Source organism: Symphalangus syndactylus, chromosome 17 (assembly GCF_028878055.3).
Source record: "Symphalangus syndactylus isolate Jambi chromosome 17, NHGRI_mSymSyn1-v2.1_pri, whole genome shotgun sequence".
NCBI classification, from domain to species: Eukaryota; Metazoa; Chordata; class Mammalia; order Primates; family Hylobatidae; genus Symphalangus; species Symphalangus syndactylus.
Window position 1 is genome coordinate 55,366,830 of NC_072439.2, and position 15,954 is coordinate 55,382,783.

General features: G+C 37.4%; 2 long non-coding RNA genes across 2 annotated transcripts in view; one reads left to right on the forward strand and one right to left on the reverse strand.

Annotated features, from left to right (window-relative positions):
* Positions 1-15,954, reverse strand: part of LOC134732895 (uncharacterized) — a 278,832-nt gene that overhangs the window by 51,877 nt on the left and 211,001 nt on the right. The gene's annotated exons all lie outside the window — the stretch shown is intronic.
* On the forward strand, positions 900-11,304 carry LOC134732897 (uncharacterized). Its single transcript, XR_010116463.1, has 5 exons — positions 900-1,038; positions 4,203-4,297; positions 8,737-8,898; positions 10,397-10,500; positions 11,165-11,304. It is a non-coding gene; the product is annotated as an uncharacterized lncRNA (long non-coding RNA).

The following is a 15,954-nucleotide window of genomic DNA, read 5'->3' on the forward strand; positions in this document are numbered from 1 at the left end:
ATACAAATATGTTCATAATTAATATTGATAAAAAGATTAGAAATTGATAAAAATTATTAGAAATTGATAAAAAGAAAAAAACTTTACCAAACAGGATTAAGAAACGATCTTCTACTTCTGTCAGAATTTTACTGATTGTGTTGTTTAGGCTATACTGAAATTTTGGTGCTACATTTTTGTTTTGCCCATGAATTTTTTCATTAGATCAAAACTTTCATTACTAACAGGACATGACTCCCAGCCTCTGCCATCAGTTGTTTAGCAATTGTAATAATGACATTAAGCTTCCTTCAATATTCTCTGCTAAATGTCTGTTTTCAGTAAGTCATCGTTCTAGAAACATCTATGTTCTGCATTTTAGTTCCTCCTTGACTTTGGGAGGAACTTATAAACCTGCTCCTTTGACAGGAGGATTAACTGCTAGATTTATGATTGATCTATAAATAAGGCCTTGATAATACTTTCTGGAAGTTCTATATTAATAGTCTCATTGTACGGATGAGGAAGTTGAGACACTAAGATGTTAAATAACTTGCCCATGTTACAGATTAGGGATATAGCAGGCATTCAAACTCCGGGCTGTCTGATGACCAAGATTACGTTCTATCATAATGCAGTGCCTTCCTGTCTCCCATGAAAGGAGGTAGCAGCATTCTCACAGACTCTTAAGCAACTAATATATGGTATATGTGTATATATATGTAATACACACACATATTTTTAGCTATGGTATAATTGGGGGTGGATGGGGAGTAATGTTGAATATTGATGCAAGAGAGAAAAGTCAGAATAGAAAAGGATCCCAAGTATGAAACGATGTTTGGGAAGGTAGCCTATTTATTATTTTATTTATTATGCATCCATCTATTTGTTCAATCTTTTATTCATTCATTCAACAGGCACATATTAAGCCTAGAATGTGCTAGCCAATGTGGTGCTGGACTGACGTGGCTCATGGATCTCATGGTGGGAACTACATAGAGCAGACTTATGAGAAAAGCCAGCTGGGGCTCCAGGAGTGTCGCGGAGCAAAGAGAGGTATTACTAACTGTGGGGTAAAGGGAAAGATGCCAAAACCCTGATTGGGGTACCACTCAGGGAGAAAAAGGAGAGAAATCTGTACCTACTTTACAGATGTGTCTGGGGATATTGTCTACATGAAATTAATTACTGCTCCCAGCTCAGCCTTTACAGCTCCATGACCTTACCAGTAGTTACAAGGGTATTAATATACTTGCAGTTACTCACTTGCATACTTGCTTTCACATTCAATGTAGCTCTGATGTAGCAGGTATTCGTGGTGTCAAGAGAACAATAAGAACATGACTAAGATTCAGTCAGGATCACCAGTTTACTTAATTGGCCCTCATTTGACATTATAGGTTCCCATATTGAGGCCAGTCCATACATCTTTATACAAAAATTTGAGCTTAAAATTTAGCCTTTTAAGAACCATAGAATACCCCATTGTCTCAGCCCAAAATCTCCTTAAGCTGATAAGCAACTTCAGCAAAGTCTCAGGATACAAAATCAATGTACAAAAATCACAAGCATTCTTATACACAAATAACAGACAAACAGAGAGCCAAGTCATGAGTGAACTCCCATTCACAATTGCTTCAAAGAGAATAAAATACCTAGGAATCCAACTTACAAGGGATGTGAAGGACCTCTTCAAGGAGAACTACAAACCACTGCTCAATGAAATAAAAGAGGATACAAATAAATGGAAGAACATTCCATGCTCATGGGTAGGAAGAATCAATATCGTGAAAATGGCCATACTGCCCAAGGTAATTTATAGATTCAATGCCATCCCCATCAAGCTACCAATGACTTTCTTCACAGAATTAGAAAAAACTACTTTAAAGTTCATATGGGACCAAAAAAAGCCCGCATCTCCAAGTCAATCCTAAGCCAAAAGAACAAAGCCGGAGGCATTGTGCTACCTGACTTCAAACTATACTATAAGGCTACAGTAACCAAAACAGAGATATAGATCAATGGAACAGAACAGAGCCCTCAGAAATAATGCCGCATATCTACTACTATCTGATCTTTGACAAACCTGACAAAAACAAGAAATGGGGAAAGGATTCCCTATTTAATAAATGGTGCTGGGAAAACTGGCTAGCCATATGTAGAAAGCTGAAACTGGATCCCTTCCTTACACCTTATACAAAAATTAATTCAAGATGGATTAAAGACTTACATGTTAGACCTAAAACCATGAAAACCCTAGAAGAAAACCTAGGCAATACCATTCAGGACATAGGCATGGGCAAGGACTTCATGTCTAAAACACCAAAAGCAATGGCAACAAAAGCCAAAATTAACAAATGGGATCTAATTAAACTAAAGAGCTTCTGCACAGCAAAAGAAACTACCATCAGAGTGAACAGGCAACCTGCAGAATGGGAGAAAATTTTCGCAACCTACTCATCTGACAAAGGGCTAATATCCAGAATCTACAATGAACTCAAACAAATTTACAAGAAAAAAACAAACAACCCCATCAACAAGTGGGTGAAGGATATGAACAGACACTTCTCAAAAGAAGACATTTATGCAGGCAAAACATACACGAAAAAATGCTCATCATCACTGGCCATCAGAGAAATGCAAATCAAAACCACAATGAGATACCATCTCACACCAGTCAGAATGGCGATCATTAAAAAGTCAGGAAACAACAGGTGCTGGAGAGGATGTGGAGAAATAGGAACACTTTTACACTGTTGGTGGGACTGTAAACTAGTTCAACCATTGTGGAAGTCAGTGTGGTGATTCCTCAGGGATCTAGAACTAGAAATACCATTTGAACCAGCCATCCCATTACTGGGTATATACCCAAAGGATTATAAATCATGCTGCTATAAAGACAGATGCACACGTATGTTTATTGCGGCACTATTCACAATAGCAAAGACTTGGAACCAACACAAATGTCCAACAACGATAGACTGGATTAAGAAAATGTGGCACCTATACACCATGGAAAACTATGCAGCCACAAAAATGATGAGTTCATGTCCTTTGTAGGGACATGGATGAAGCTGGAAACCATCATTCTCAGCAAACTATCGCAAGGACAAAAAACCAAACACCACATGTTCTCACTCATAGGTGGGAATTGAACAATGAGAACACATGGATACAGGAAGGGGAACATCACACTCTGGGGACTGTTGTGGGGTGGGTGGAGGGGGGAGGGATAGCATTAGGAGATATACCGAATGGTAAATGACGAGTTAATGGGTGCAGCACACCAATATGGCACATGTATACATATGTAACAAACCTGCACATTGTGCACATGTACCCTAAAACTTAAAGTATATATATATAAAAAAGAACCATAGAATTCATTTTAATCTGGAAATTTTTATTTTAGGAACTCCGAGACCAAATGGGAAACAATTATAGCACAGTAAAACAATCTTTGATTGTTTTGGTGTGTTATTAAAATGAGCTGCATAATAAACATAGGGCAAACATAACATAAGGCAATTTTATTGTAATTAAATATAAAATGGTTTGTGTGACTAACATGAAATTTTTTTCTAAATATTCTTAATATTTTTTTCTTTTTGGTTTATAAATGCCATTAGTATCAAGTGACTGCAACTATATAGGTTAATCTGGCCTGGGACTTCACAAGAAATAAAGTGCAACTAGTAATTCAAGTTATTTTCTCTACACAGTGGTAATATTCATTAAATTACAACTAACTGTTATGTAGTAGTGAGGGGGTTTGCAATGGAATTTAAAAAAGCTGTTGCATTCATGAGTATAATTTTATTCCTTGCAAATTATGGCATGTCTGTTTATAGTAATAAGGTATTATAGAGATCACTGAGTCATAGGTAGTTCACATGGGAAGATGCTATAGTTTTCTAAACTTTTCCCAGTTGATGTTACCATTGGAAGTCAGAGTTATAACATATCAGTGACAACACAGGGCCATGCTCCCCCTCTTACCCCCATGACTCCTTAAATCCATGTAACTGAATCCGGTTGCCAGATATGCAATTCTCATGCAGAATGAGTGCCCCATGGTTTCAGACCCTCCACTGGCATCTCTTTGGTTATGCAACATCTCCTCAAACAAGCAATAGCGTCAGAAAACCCGCTTGCTTTCCTTCGAGTGAGGTGTTGGTTTTGTCTGTGCTTGAGTTTTTCAGACCTCATTTTCCCTATAGGACCAGTGAATAACTCTGGATGGCAGACAAATCATAGGGTGGAGAGAAAGGAGTAGAAGGCTTCAATGATGATACCCTGTTTCCATCAATGACAGGTAAGCTTTTCAGACTGAAGCTGGTGAAAGACTTGAGTAAGTTTATTTGCAAGTCAAGCCTGTTTGAGGCATTCTGTTACTGGAATATCCCCAGGCTTCATTGGTCTGTGGTTACAAATAAAGCTGGAATATTAATAAAATTCCAGTCTTGATGGCTTACTAACTCCAACTGCAACAGAAGCTATCAGGCCCCTGCAAAATTCCCTCTCCCAAGACTTTTCAGTAGTCCCTGGAGTATGTCCCATATGAGCTCTCCTGCAGGGCACTGCCACTTTCCCACCAGGTCTCCACTGAGTACTTCTGTCTCTGCTGACCACCACTGATGTGTATCCGTTGTCACAAGTAGTATCAGTTTCCTATTGCTACCATAACAAATTACCACAAGGTTTATGGTTTAAAATAATAGAAAATCATTATCTTACATTTCTGGAGGTCAGAAGTGTAAAATGGGTCTTATGGGGCTAAAATCAATATGTTGGCAGAGTTATGTTCCTTCTAGGAGATTAAGGGGAGAATCTACTTCCTTGCCTTTTACAGCTTCTAGAGGTTGCCTGCATTTCTCGGCTCCTGGACCCATCTTCCATTTTCAAAGTGCATCACTCCAAGCTCTGCTTCCATTTCCCCATGGCCACATCTTTTTCTGACTCTTAACACTCCATCCTCCTTCTTATAAGGATTCTTATAATTAAACTGGACCCCCTTGGAAAATCTTGGGTAATCTCCCCACCTCAAGATCCTGAGCTATTAGTAAATCATACCTGCCAGGTCCCTTTACCATGTAAGGCAATATATTCACAGGTTCTGGGAATTAGGATGTAGAAATCTTTGAGGGGCCATTATTCGGCCCACCACAGAAGCTACCTGCCCAGACATGGATGCTGCCATTTATCTCCACCAATGCCCTAGAATTCTTACAATACAGGAGTGGCGCTGGGTGCCAAACGAAAAAGGGGGTGGGGAGAAACAGGCATCACCCCACTCTATGTCATACCTTAGAAGCACATGCTTCAACGTCCCCGTGAGAAAAGTTGTTCAGCTTCTACTTATGTTCCTCTCAGTGAAGAGCTCTGATGAAGTTCATAGGCCTGGGCTGGGGCCATTCATCATGTGCTCGTCTCCATCCACTATACTTTATTCCTACAAATGAACAGTCCCACATACAACTTCCTCCTGGTAGACCTTCTAATGTGGAGAATCAACACATGTATGTAGAGCTTGGGCATAGTCAACTCCTCAGTACCAACGTCCCTAAATCTTAGCTCAGGCCTGTGTTCTCTTGATATAATTCATTAATTTGAGAATTCACTAATCCACCTTAATTCATTCCCGAAAAACTCACCACTAAATGAAAAGGCATTATATTAAAAATGTTCTCATTAAATTTAATGAGAAAAATTACGATACATCCCATCTCAACCAGCCTCCTCCTAAGATACTGAAAGCGTGCAGTACTTGCACCTTCCTCTAAGACATTCATATTAATAAATTCACATACTGTTTATTCACAATATGTGTTAAGATGGACCTGTAGTGGGGCTCGAAGTTGGATGGATGAAGGAAGTTACTGCAAAGGGTGGATAACATTATCAAGGTAATGTTTAAAACCATTGAAAACAAGCACAGTTAACTCCAGCTTAAAAACATCTTTTGTTCATAATAAGTAATTGATATAATAATTATGCACATTAGTGGTATAATCACTTTGGTAGATTCTCTGCTACCTCTGATAGAAGCATTTAATTAGCATAATTCTAATCAGAATGTAGTATATAATGAAATCTGAACCATAAGGTAAAATATCACTTTTTATATTTATTTATTGGGGTTTGGGGTGAAAACCAGCTATATCAAGATAAAAAAGAATTGTTGGAAAAATGATAAAACTTGTAAAAGGACGATATTTACTTTTGCTACATGAAGAAAGCCTATATTTATTAGATACTTATTTATGCCAAGCTCAGGGACTTTAAGATAAAGGAAACAATCCCCATAGTGAGGAGGTTCGCTGCTTAGTGGGAGAGGAAGTATTAAAACTGCACAGAAACAAACCAAACCATTAATATGGTTATCAGGGAATGAATTGCTGAGCAATTTATATTTTTTCATTCAATATATTGATTTTAAAATATCATACAGTGAACCTGCATAATTTCTGTAAGTAGAAACACTTGTAATTTATCTTTACATTTCCTACTTAGTGTAAGTTAACAGCAAGCTACAATTAAGCCACTGAGTGCATCCAACACATATCTCAAAACTATCTCTTATACCTCAGAATTGGCATTGTATAATTATAAGCCACATATCTACCTTAAAGCTGCTCTGTCATATCTCCTCCAGCAAAGGCCTGATTCTCCAAATCTTTAGGCTTTCTTGAAGGGGATATGATTCTAGTTGGCTCGTGTGTTCTGATAAACTCCTTTAGTAATCCTAAGGGAGTTACAGAATGCTTGAATTGGAAAGGGCCTTGGAGCTTAAAAGTAACTTATAATTACAACTGGGAAAATAGAGGCCTGGATCAGTGATATGAGCTTGGCAGTAATGCGAATTATTGGCACCATGACTCTGGGCAGAAATTACTCATGTGCTTCTCTTAAATAAGGTGCCAGCTTGGGCTTCATAGGACCTACTACAAGAGATCCTAAGATGCCTAGCACCAGTCAACCTGGATCAGAATTAATTAACAGCCAAAATCCAGTGACTTCTTCCTGTACTTTCCATATCTCTCAAACTCTGCTGCCAAGACCAGTTCCAGCAGATTGGAGAATATAATGTAACCCGTGGCACTACCCTCAAATTTGGCTCCTCTTCTGGCTTTCTGGGCAGGCCAGCCACCTTTAGAAGCGACCACATCTTTCTGATGTCTCATCAGTCGGCAGTCTGATACTTGGTTGCTCAGTTCATACTTTCTCAGCACAGATCACTTTGGTTTGTGACTTAAAAGGTGGGCTCTGGCATATTATTCTGCATCTCTCTACAGCCTGGACTTGCTTCTGGGCCTAGTCTCTCCTGGCTAGACAAAGATATTAGTGAAACAAACAAAAGCATTGCCTTGAGCTGCCTTTTTCTCCTCAGCTTTGCTTCTACACTTCACAAAGTAGTTGAATCCCTCCCTGTCCCCTGTAACATTTAGGTTGGGGTTGGAGTACTCTTTTTTCCATTGTGTGCAAAACTTCTAACTTTCTCCTTCGAAGTTAAGGGTGATAAGTAGGGCACTCCAAAACATAATCTTAGAAGATATGTGGCTTATAATTATACAATGCCAATTCTGAGGTATAAGAGAGAGTTTTAATTTGAGATGTGTGTTGGATGCACTCAGTGACTTAATTGTAGCTTGTTGTTAACTTCCACTAAGTAGAAAATGTAAAGATAAATTACAAGTGTTTCTACTTATAGAAGTTATGCAGGTTCACTGTATGATATTTTAAAATCAATATATTGAATGAAAAAATATAAATTGCTCAGCAATTCATCCCTTGATAACCATATTAATGGTTTGGTTTGTTTCTGTGCAGTTTAAATACTTCCTCTCCCACTAAGCAGCGAACCCCCTCATACATCCCATAGCTTAATCACTCAGGGATAAGTTTAAAGCTGAAAGAAACCTGTGTTAAAATTCCAGATCCCCCAGTTGCTTGCTATGTAGCTTTGTGACTTTGGCCAAAATTTAATTTCTCCATCTGCAAAACAAAGATTATAATAGCACCAACTTATGAAGCACAGTCATTGAAATGATGCAGGTAAAACCCTTAGATGAGGTCCTGACATGTAGTAAGAACTTAACAGGCAGTAGCCCTGAGTATTCTTTTCTTCACTAGCTCCCTAAATGCCACACTGGGACTCTCATTTATGGGATCTGTGTGCTGATATTCAATGTGCATATTCAGTTTGTACCAAATTATATTGTAAGTGATAATTAGATGTTGACATTTATGGTATCATATCAGCACCATTTTCTGGTTTTAAGATCTGTTTTAATATTTTTGCTATTTGGGGTTATTTTTCTTAATTTTGTTGAGCTTCAAAGAAGGCAGTGATTTTTAAATAGGCATTCTCTCCATCATCTTTCCCAGAAGTACTACCAAATTATTTTTCTATTTCTAATACACTATTCTGAACCTTTTCTCTGAACATGAGTGCCAAATTTGCTTTTAATAAAACATGATACTAAAAAACTAGGTGTAAAGAAAAAAATGTAGAGTTTGTCGCCTTATTTTATTTAAGATAGATGACCAAAATGAGTTTTTAATTTTCTTTTTCCTTTTTAAATCTTGGAAATCCCACATAGGTCAAATCCCATGATTCAAACATTTTTTTTTCTTGGCTTCCTGGCTGTAATGCAATGATTTGATTTCTGTTTAGCTGATATTTCTTTTATCAATTCTCGCATTTCTTCTCGTGACAAAATAAAACTCTGATTTTTTTTCCCTTTTTTGCAGAACAGGAAATAACCACTTGGCCCTGTTTCTCGTGGTTTCACATGTACCAGAATGTCCTAGAGAAATACAACCCATTACAAACCTCAGAATGTCAGGGGAAGATGGATGGCCTTGAATACTTTGAACGATGTAAATTGAACAGCGTATAGAATATCTTACATTGTAAGCTAAGCTCTATTTTCTGGAAAAAAAGAAAATATGGCTAAAATATTTCATGGTGCAAATCAGCCTTGATTCCTTCAAAATCATTCAAAGAATTGTATGTGCTGATAAGAACAAGTTCTTTGCTTTTTAATGATGGTGTAGATGAGTAATTCAGAGACTTATTTCAAGATTACTGGTCAATCTATGCCTTTTACTGACATTAACCTTCCTGTAAAATGAGACCATTTAAGTTCACCTTTCAATTGACTTGCTGACATTATAAGTCACCTATTCTGAGATTTAATCAAGTATAAACTGAAAGTCGTCTCTAGGTCGCGTTACCTAGTCTAGTAAAATTTGTTTGAAACAAGGCCCTTAATGCTGATCATTGAGCTCACACTGCCCTGGGTTCATGATTTCCTTAACTCCTTGCTTTCTGAAATCTTTATTTGCTTCACTTTTCTTTGTTTCCGTTTTTCCCCATCACCCTGTGCAGGAAAGGTGAGAGCTAACTCTATTGAGTGTGTTTGTTGCCATGGTGAAGAAAATAGTACAATTCCACAGTTAATAAAGAGTATCAGGGTGAGGAAGATATTTCTTCCAAGCTCCCATGATTTTCATTTCATTACAGTGGAACTAAAGAGCACTGACAGGCCTGTTGAAGCAAAATCTTATGTTAGATGTAGTTCATAATGTCATGCTATTCACTCAGAATATAGTACTTTCCTTGGAGAAATTATTTAAAATGCTTGCAATGGAGAAATGTTTTAAAACGGACTTCATGTGGTCATTTACTTCCTAACTAAAAAGGAATTGGTATTCTACAGATTTCCATTTTGAGAACTGGACAGTAACAGAGTAATATTGTTGCAAAATCCCTTATTAATTCATGCTTCAAAAAATGATTTGTGGCTTTTCTAAAGGAAAATGTCTTCATTTAGCTGTCCCATCTAAACTTGGGTGTGGAAAGCATGAAGAACCTGTTTTCACAAGTACAAAGGGTAATGCATTTTTAGTAATGTATGTGGTTCAGAACAAAAAATCTTTTCTCTTATCCCTTCTCTCTCATCTCTTTCCATCTCTTCCACTTGCTCCTCCTACTCACCCCAACCTCTCTTCACATGCACTCATAGATTCACAAGAGCCAAATGTGTGAGGAATTCTTACCTGAAGAGACAGAAGAAAGTAGCTAAGGTCTAACAGTGTAGCTGAAAGTCTTTCCCCCATGAATTTTTTATTTGTTAGGTAATTCAAAACACCAAAGCTGAACCTTGTGTAAGAGGTGACATCAACTTCACAATCTTTCATTAAAATGGAAGCAAATAGAAAGCTTTCTTAATTGCATTTTTTTCTACTTATCTAAGTCTAATTTACTATGATGAAATACACTTTGGTGAGCATTCCATTGTTTCAATGAAGAAAGAAAATAAAGAAAAATAATTTTTAAAAACGTAGATTGAAGAAAAGGAAGAATATTTGAAAATAGCAAATTTCTAACTTTTAACTCCATTGTTAGGTTGCCAGATCCTTTATGAACACTGAGATTGTTAGAGCTGCAAATAAAGTAGAATAAAATGTTGAAGTGGCTTATGTTGAAGTCTGCTGATAGACAACACAAAGGTATGTTATGTAAGAAATTTTCTGTCTATAGTTCAAATAATAGAAAAAAGTGAAAAAAGAAAGATGAATGCATTCAAGGCTTTCTTTAGAGGAAAGAAAGTTAGCTTTAAAAATAGTAGACATTTTGTCAAGAAGTTGTTATGTTAGAATAGGTGCTACTGAGATGGGCATGTGGGAAGGTGGAAGAAGTGATAACTGTGGAGTACCCATGCTGTGCTATGCACCTTATACAATTTATCTTGTATAATCTTTGTTTATTGTCATCCTGAGAAGGTGGGTAGCAATGTGCACATTTTCACAAATAAAGGGAGAAAAGAAATCTTTTTCTCAAGCTCCTAGAATGAAACACTTGAAGTCAGGTCCATAGAATGTCATACCTTGTTATCTGCCCCCTGCTGATAAAGGAAGCAAAGGTCTCCAGTATTTTGGAAAAAGGGGCATTCGAAGAGAAATTATAGAGAGGGCAAATTCATAAATATTGCCTGGTTAATTCCATTTTATTATCATTTCTTACGAAACAAAATAGATGTTTCAATGGTCACATTACCAGGGAATTTTATTTTTTCAGCTGGACATTGCAAGTCTTTGTGTAATCATCCTCCAAATCTCACAACATCCCTTCCATTTAATTATAATCTATTGACTGTATTGTTCTGTTTTACAGACAATGACAATATTTATTTGCATCCATTAAAAAATATGAATCTGAGCATTTTTAAAGATCACATCAAACTTGAGAGAAAGACTACCTCAAGAGACAGAAGAAATAGAAGACATGGACACTGCCTCTTAAGAACATAAAATCTAAACGTTGAGGCAGGTCAAACTAAGAAATATAAATGCATTTGAGACTCACAACACAAATGTAGACTGACAGGAATTTCTTTGCAGATAAGGCCCGAAGATCCAGACTGATGATAAGCCTAAAGCTGGTGGAGGACAATCACCACTGGATTCTACCACAGAAGGCTGCAAACACCACTGAGGATTTTTACTAAAGTTACAAAAGTAGGGGCTTTTAGTAAATTTTGTTTCATAGACAGTGTATTATCCAATTAGAAGTAAGCTAATATTGGCCGGGCTGTAATCCCAGCACTTTGAGAGGCCGAGGCAGGTGGATCACGAGGTCAGGAGATCGAGACCATCCTGGCTAACATAGTGAAACCCCGTCTCTACTAAAAATACAAAAAAGTTAGCCAGGCTTGGTGGCGGGCGCCTGTAGTCCCAGCTACTCGGGAGGCTCAGGCAGGAGAATGGTGTGAACCCAGGAGGCGGAGCTTGGAGTGAGCAGAGATCGTGCCACTGCACTCCAGCCTAGGCGACAGAGTGAGACTCCGTCTCAACAACAACAAAAAAGAAGTAAGCTAATATTTTTGTTTTTTTTTTTTGAAGCTGTTAGATTCTGGGTAGAAATCTCACTCTACAATAAATAGAGGCAATAGTTTATCACAGATTTAATATCCACCTTATATAATAGAACATTTTTACAATTGATACTCTCATTCATTCTCTTATTAAAATATATTTATTGCATGTCTCCTGTTTACTAGGCATTGAGTAGGGAACAAAGCATGCTGTTTTTATATTTTAATATTGAACATTATAGATCGTAAGAGTCTAAAACAAGGCAACAGAGTTTTCGAAAGTGATTTTCAAAGCACTAATTCTGCAAGATGCTCCCCATCCCTAAAGGGCGCCATGGGCAAATCCATTTGGTAAACATTGCAATGACTGAGAAAGCCTATGGGAAAGAAGTCCCTCCGGCTTTGTCAAACCCAAAACACTTTTTTTTTTTTTAAACCAAGGAACATTGATTAATATCCTGTTGCGTGAAACATCCTAGGTGAGAGGTCAGCTCAGAGCAGGCCTATTTTGGAGTGCTAATTCAGCAGGTCAAAGATGTGAGAACAAGTAGGCAGATGCCATATTCTGGAAGAACTAGCAGAAGAGCAGAAAAATCTTTTTTGTTTTTTCGTTTTTTGAGACAGGGTTTTGCTCTGCTGCCCAGGCTGGAGTGCAGTGATGTGATCTTGGCTCACTGCAGCCTCTGCCTCTTGGGATCAAGTAATTCTCCTGCCTCAGCCTCCCAAGTAGCTGAGACTACAAGAATGCACCACCTTGCATTCTTTTAAGTATGTTGCCACTCTGCCACTAAGAGATCAAGCATATAGTTATCTGGAGTGAAATCAACTATGGTGGAGGACATTACTCTAAAGTCATAGAAACTCCTTGCTTCCTTCCCTCCCTCCCTTCCTTCCTTCCCTCCTTTTTTTTATTCCTTCCCTTCCTCCCTCCCCCAGGAAAGATACATACCTATAGGGAGCTATAATCTAGTTACTCATAATTAATTCTTTCCAAGAAGGTATATGAATAGTAAACTTTTTCAGGTTTCCCATATCTAAAAATGTCTTATTTTACTTTCACAATTTTAGGATAATTAGGCTGAGGATAGAATTCTAGATTCAAAGTAATGTTCCATCAAAGCATTGAATATATTGTTACATTCCCTTCTAGCATCTGGTGTTGGTAATGAGAAATCTGAAATTCTGATTTGTTTTTTTTTCTTTTGTTTGTTAATAATTTCTCTCTCTGAAAACTTTTAGAATTTTTCTGGGCAACTTTATCTCCCTGTAGTTTTATCTATTTTACAGCTGGATTTTGTTTATTTTAGTGTACTCTCTTTCACCTTGATCAATCTTGCCAGAGTTTTGTGTTATTTCGTATCCAAAAAAAAAAAAAAGCTTAGACCATCCTAAAAGCTAATAAACATGTAAAAAGATACTCAACATCATTCAGAGTCATAGAATGCAAATTCATTTAAAATGAGGCATTATTATGCAGCTGTTAGACTGACAAAAATCTGGGTAATGCCAAGTGTTGACAAGAATGAGGAAAAACTGGTAACCCCAAGCACTGCTGATGGTAGCGTAGGCTGGGGTGGCCCTACGGGAGAGCAATTTCGCATTTGGCACTAAGTGTACAGACTACCCATCATCTAGCAATTCTACCTCTAGGTGTATCCCCCTCCCCACCAGCACAACACTTTTATGGACAGATGGACAGATGAGAGAGAGAGAGAAAGACAGAGAGAGAAAGAGGAGGGAGAGAGAGAGAGACCACAGGGATTATATGAGGATTTTCATTGCATTGATATTTGTGGAGGAGGAGAGTAACTTGAGGACATAGATTGACAAGATGTGGTCAACCCACATCCCACATTCACAGGGAGATATATATATATATATATATATATATATATATATAAACAAACAAAAAATACATTAAACAGAACAGAATTGTTGCCATGGTTGTTAGGGTAAAGAGATCTGGGAGTGAACAAAGGAGAAAGCATGAAATCAAACAAACAACGAAAGGTTTCATTTTTGTTAATCCTTTCCTCTGTTCATTTCCCCACCTCTCTCTCATCTATCTATCTATCTATCTGTCTATCTACCTACCTACCTATCTAAGACAAAAAGATCTCCCTCTCCTCTCCTTTCTGTCTTCTAACCCTACCCCTCTCTCTCTGCTTTTGTTTTTCTCTCTCAGATCACTATCGTTCTGGGGAATCCAGCTGCCATGGTAAGTAGCACTACAGAGAGGCCCACGCAGCAAAGAATTGAAACCTCTAAACAATAGCCATGTAAGTAAGTTTGGAAATGGATTCTTAGCCTAACCTTAGGATAACTGTGGCCCCAGGCAAAATCTTATAGAGATTTTGCACCAAAACCACTTAGCTCATCTGCTACCAGATTCCAGGCCCACAGAAGCCCTGAGATTATAAAAATGTTTGAAGATTTAGGCTACGAAGTTTTGGATAATTTTTTTTACAAAACAGTATATAAGTAATACACCTAGGAAACCAACAACTCTTAGGTACATATCCCAGGAACACTTGAACAGGTGCCTAAGCGTGTTCCCTGAAGCACTATTTATGGCACAAATAGATAGAGGCAAATAGATTTTCATCGCTATCAGAATAAAATAAGTAAAATATGAAAAATTCAAATAACATCATAAAACCATGCCCCAAAGAGTTAAAGAAAATAGTAACTAATAGAAATCCTTGAGTTTGCAGGATAGTAGATCAGCAAGCAAACAACTTGTTGAAACGTTGAGACATTATCTGCTTGTAAGATAACAAAACTGGCTACTCTCAGAACCGATATGGCCAACTGGAGTTTATGTAGAATCAGCTTGCAGACATCACATGTTTTATATGAACTCACCCAGAATTTACACGAGACCCATGAAGAAGCAGGAAAAAGTAACTGCACCCAGAAGGAACCTCCAGGCCTCCCCTTTCCTTCCACAAATTACCTACTAATTCTCGGACTCCACTCTCTAAATCTTTCTTTTCTAATACAATTATTGCCTTAAGGTCAGCAGGGGGAGACAAATTCGAGCTAGACTCCTGTCTTCTTGGTTGACTTGCAATAAAAAGCTTCTCTTTTCTCAAGAACCTGGTGTGATAATATTGGCTTTTAGTGCGTTTGAGCAGCAAGCATCATTTGCTTGGTAACAGTAATACTGTAATCAAACACTAGATGAAATGAACTAGATTGGACAGATAGATAGATCTTCAAAACACAATACATTGTGCAAAAAAGTTACATAAATAATCATTTATAACAAAATACTTAAGAGATAAAACAGACTTAGAGAAAACTGACATTTATTTAAGTTTAAAAACAATGAGTTTATTATTTATAAGTAATCACAGATATACAAATACAAATATATTTCCTGATTATGAAAGAGAAGAACAGAAAAAAATATATAAGACTAAAATTGAGAAATGAATATGGGATACACAAAGACCTTTGATAATGCCTTCCCATGAACTGAGGAGTATCTAAACTCTCTTCTGCGTAACTGAGGTCCAATAATACTTTAACATAGCACATGAAGATGTGAACCAATGTTACAAGCTCACTTATAAACAAATTCAAAAAATTCTGAACAAAAAATTAGCTGGGTATTAGAATAATAATTGCATCATAGTAAAGAATTGTTTATTCTAGGAATGCAAATCAATATTAGAAAATATGCTATTTTAATGTATTAACAGATTAAAGAAAAATATAATGTAACTAAATTTGATGCATTTGATAAAAGTAAATACTTTAATATTTATCTATCTATCTTTCAATCAGTCTATCTAATAAAGTTTCATATATGGGGCCAGGCGCGGTGGCTGACGCCTGTAATCCCAGCACTTTGGGAGGCCGAGGTGGGTGGATCACCTGAGTTCAGGAGTGCAAGACCATCCCGGGCAACATGGTGAAACCCCACCTCTACTAAAACACAAAAAATTAGCTGGGTGTGGTGGTGCATGCCTGTAGTCCCAGCTACTAGGGAGGCTGAGGCACGAGAATTGCTTGAGTGGAGGTTGTAGTGAGCCGAGATCATGCCACTGCACTCCAGCTTGGGCTGCAGAGCGAGATTCCGTCT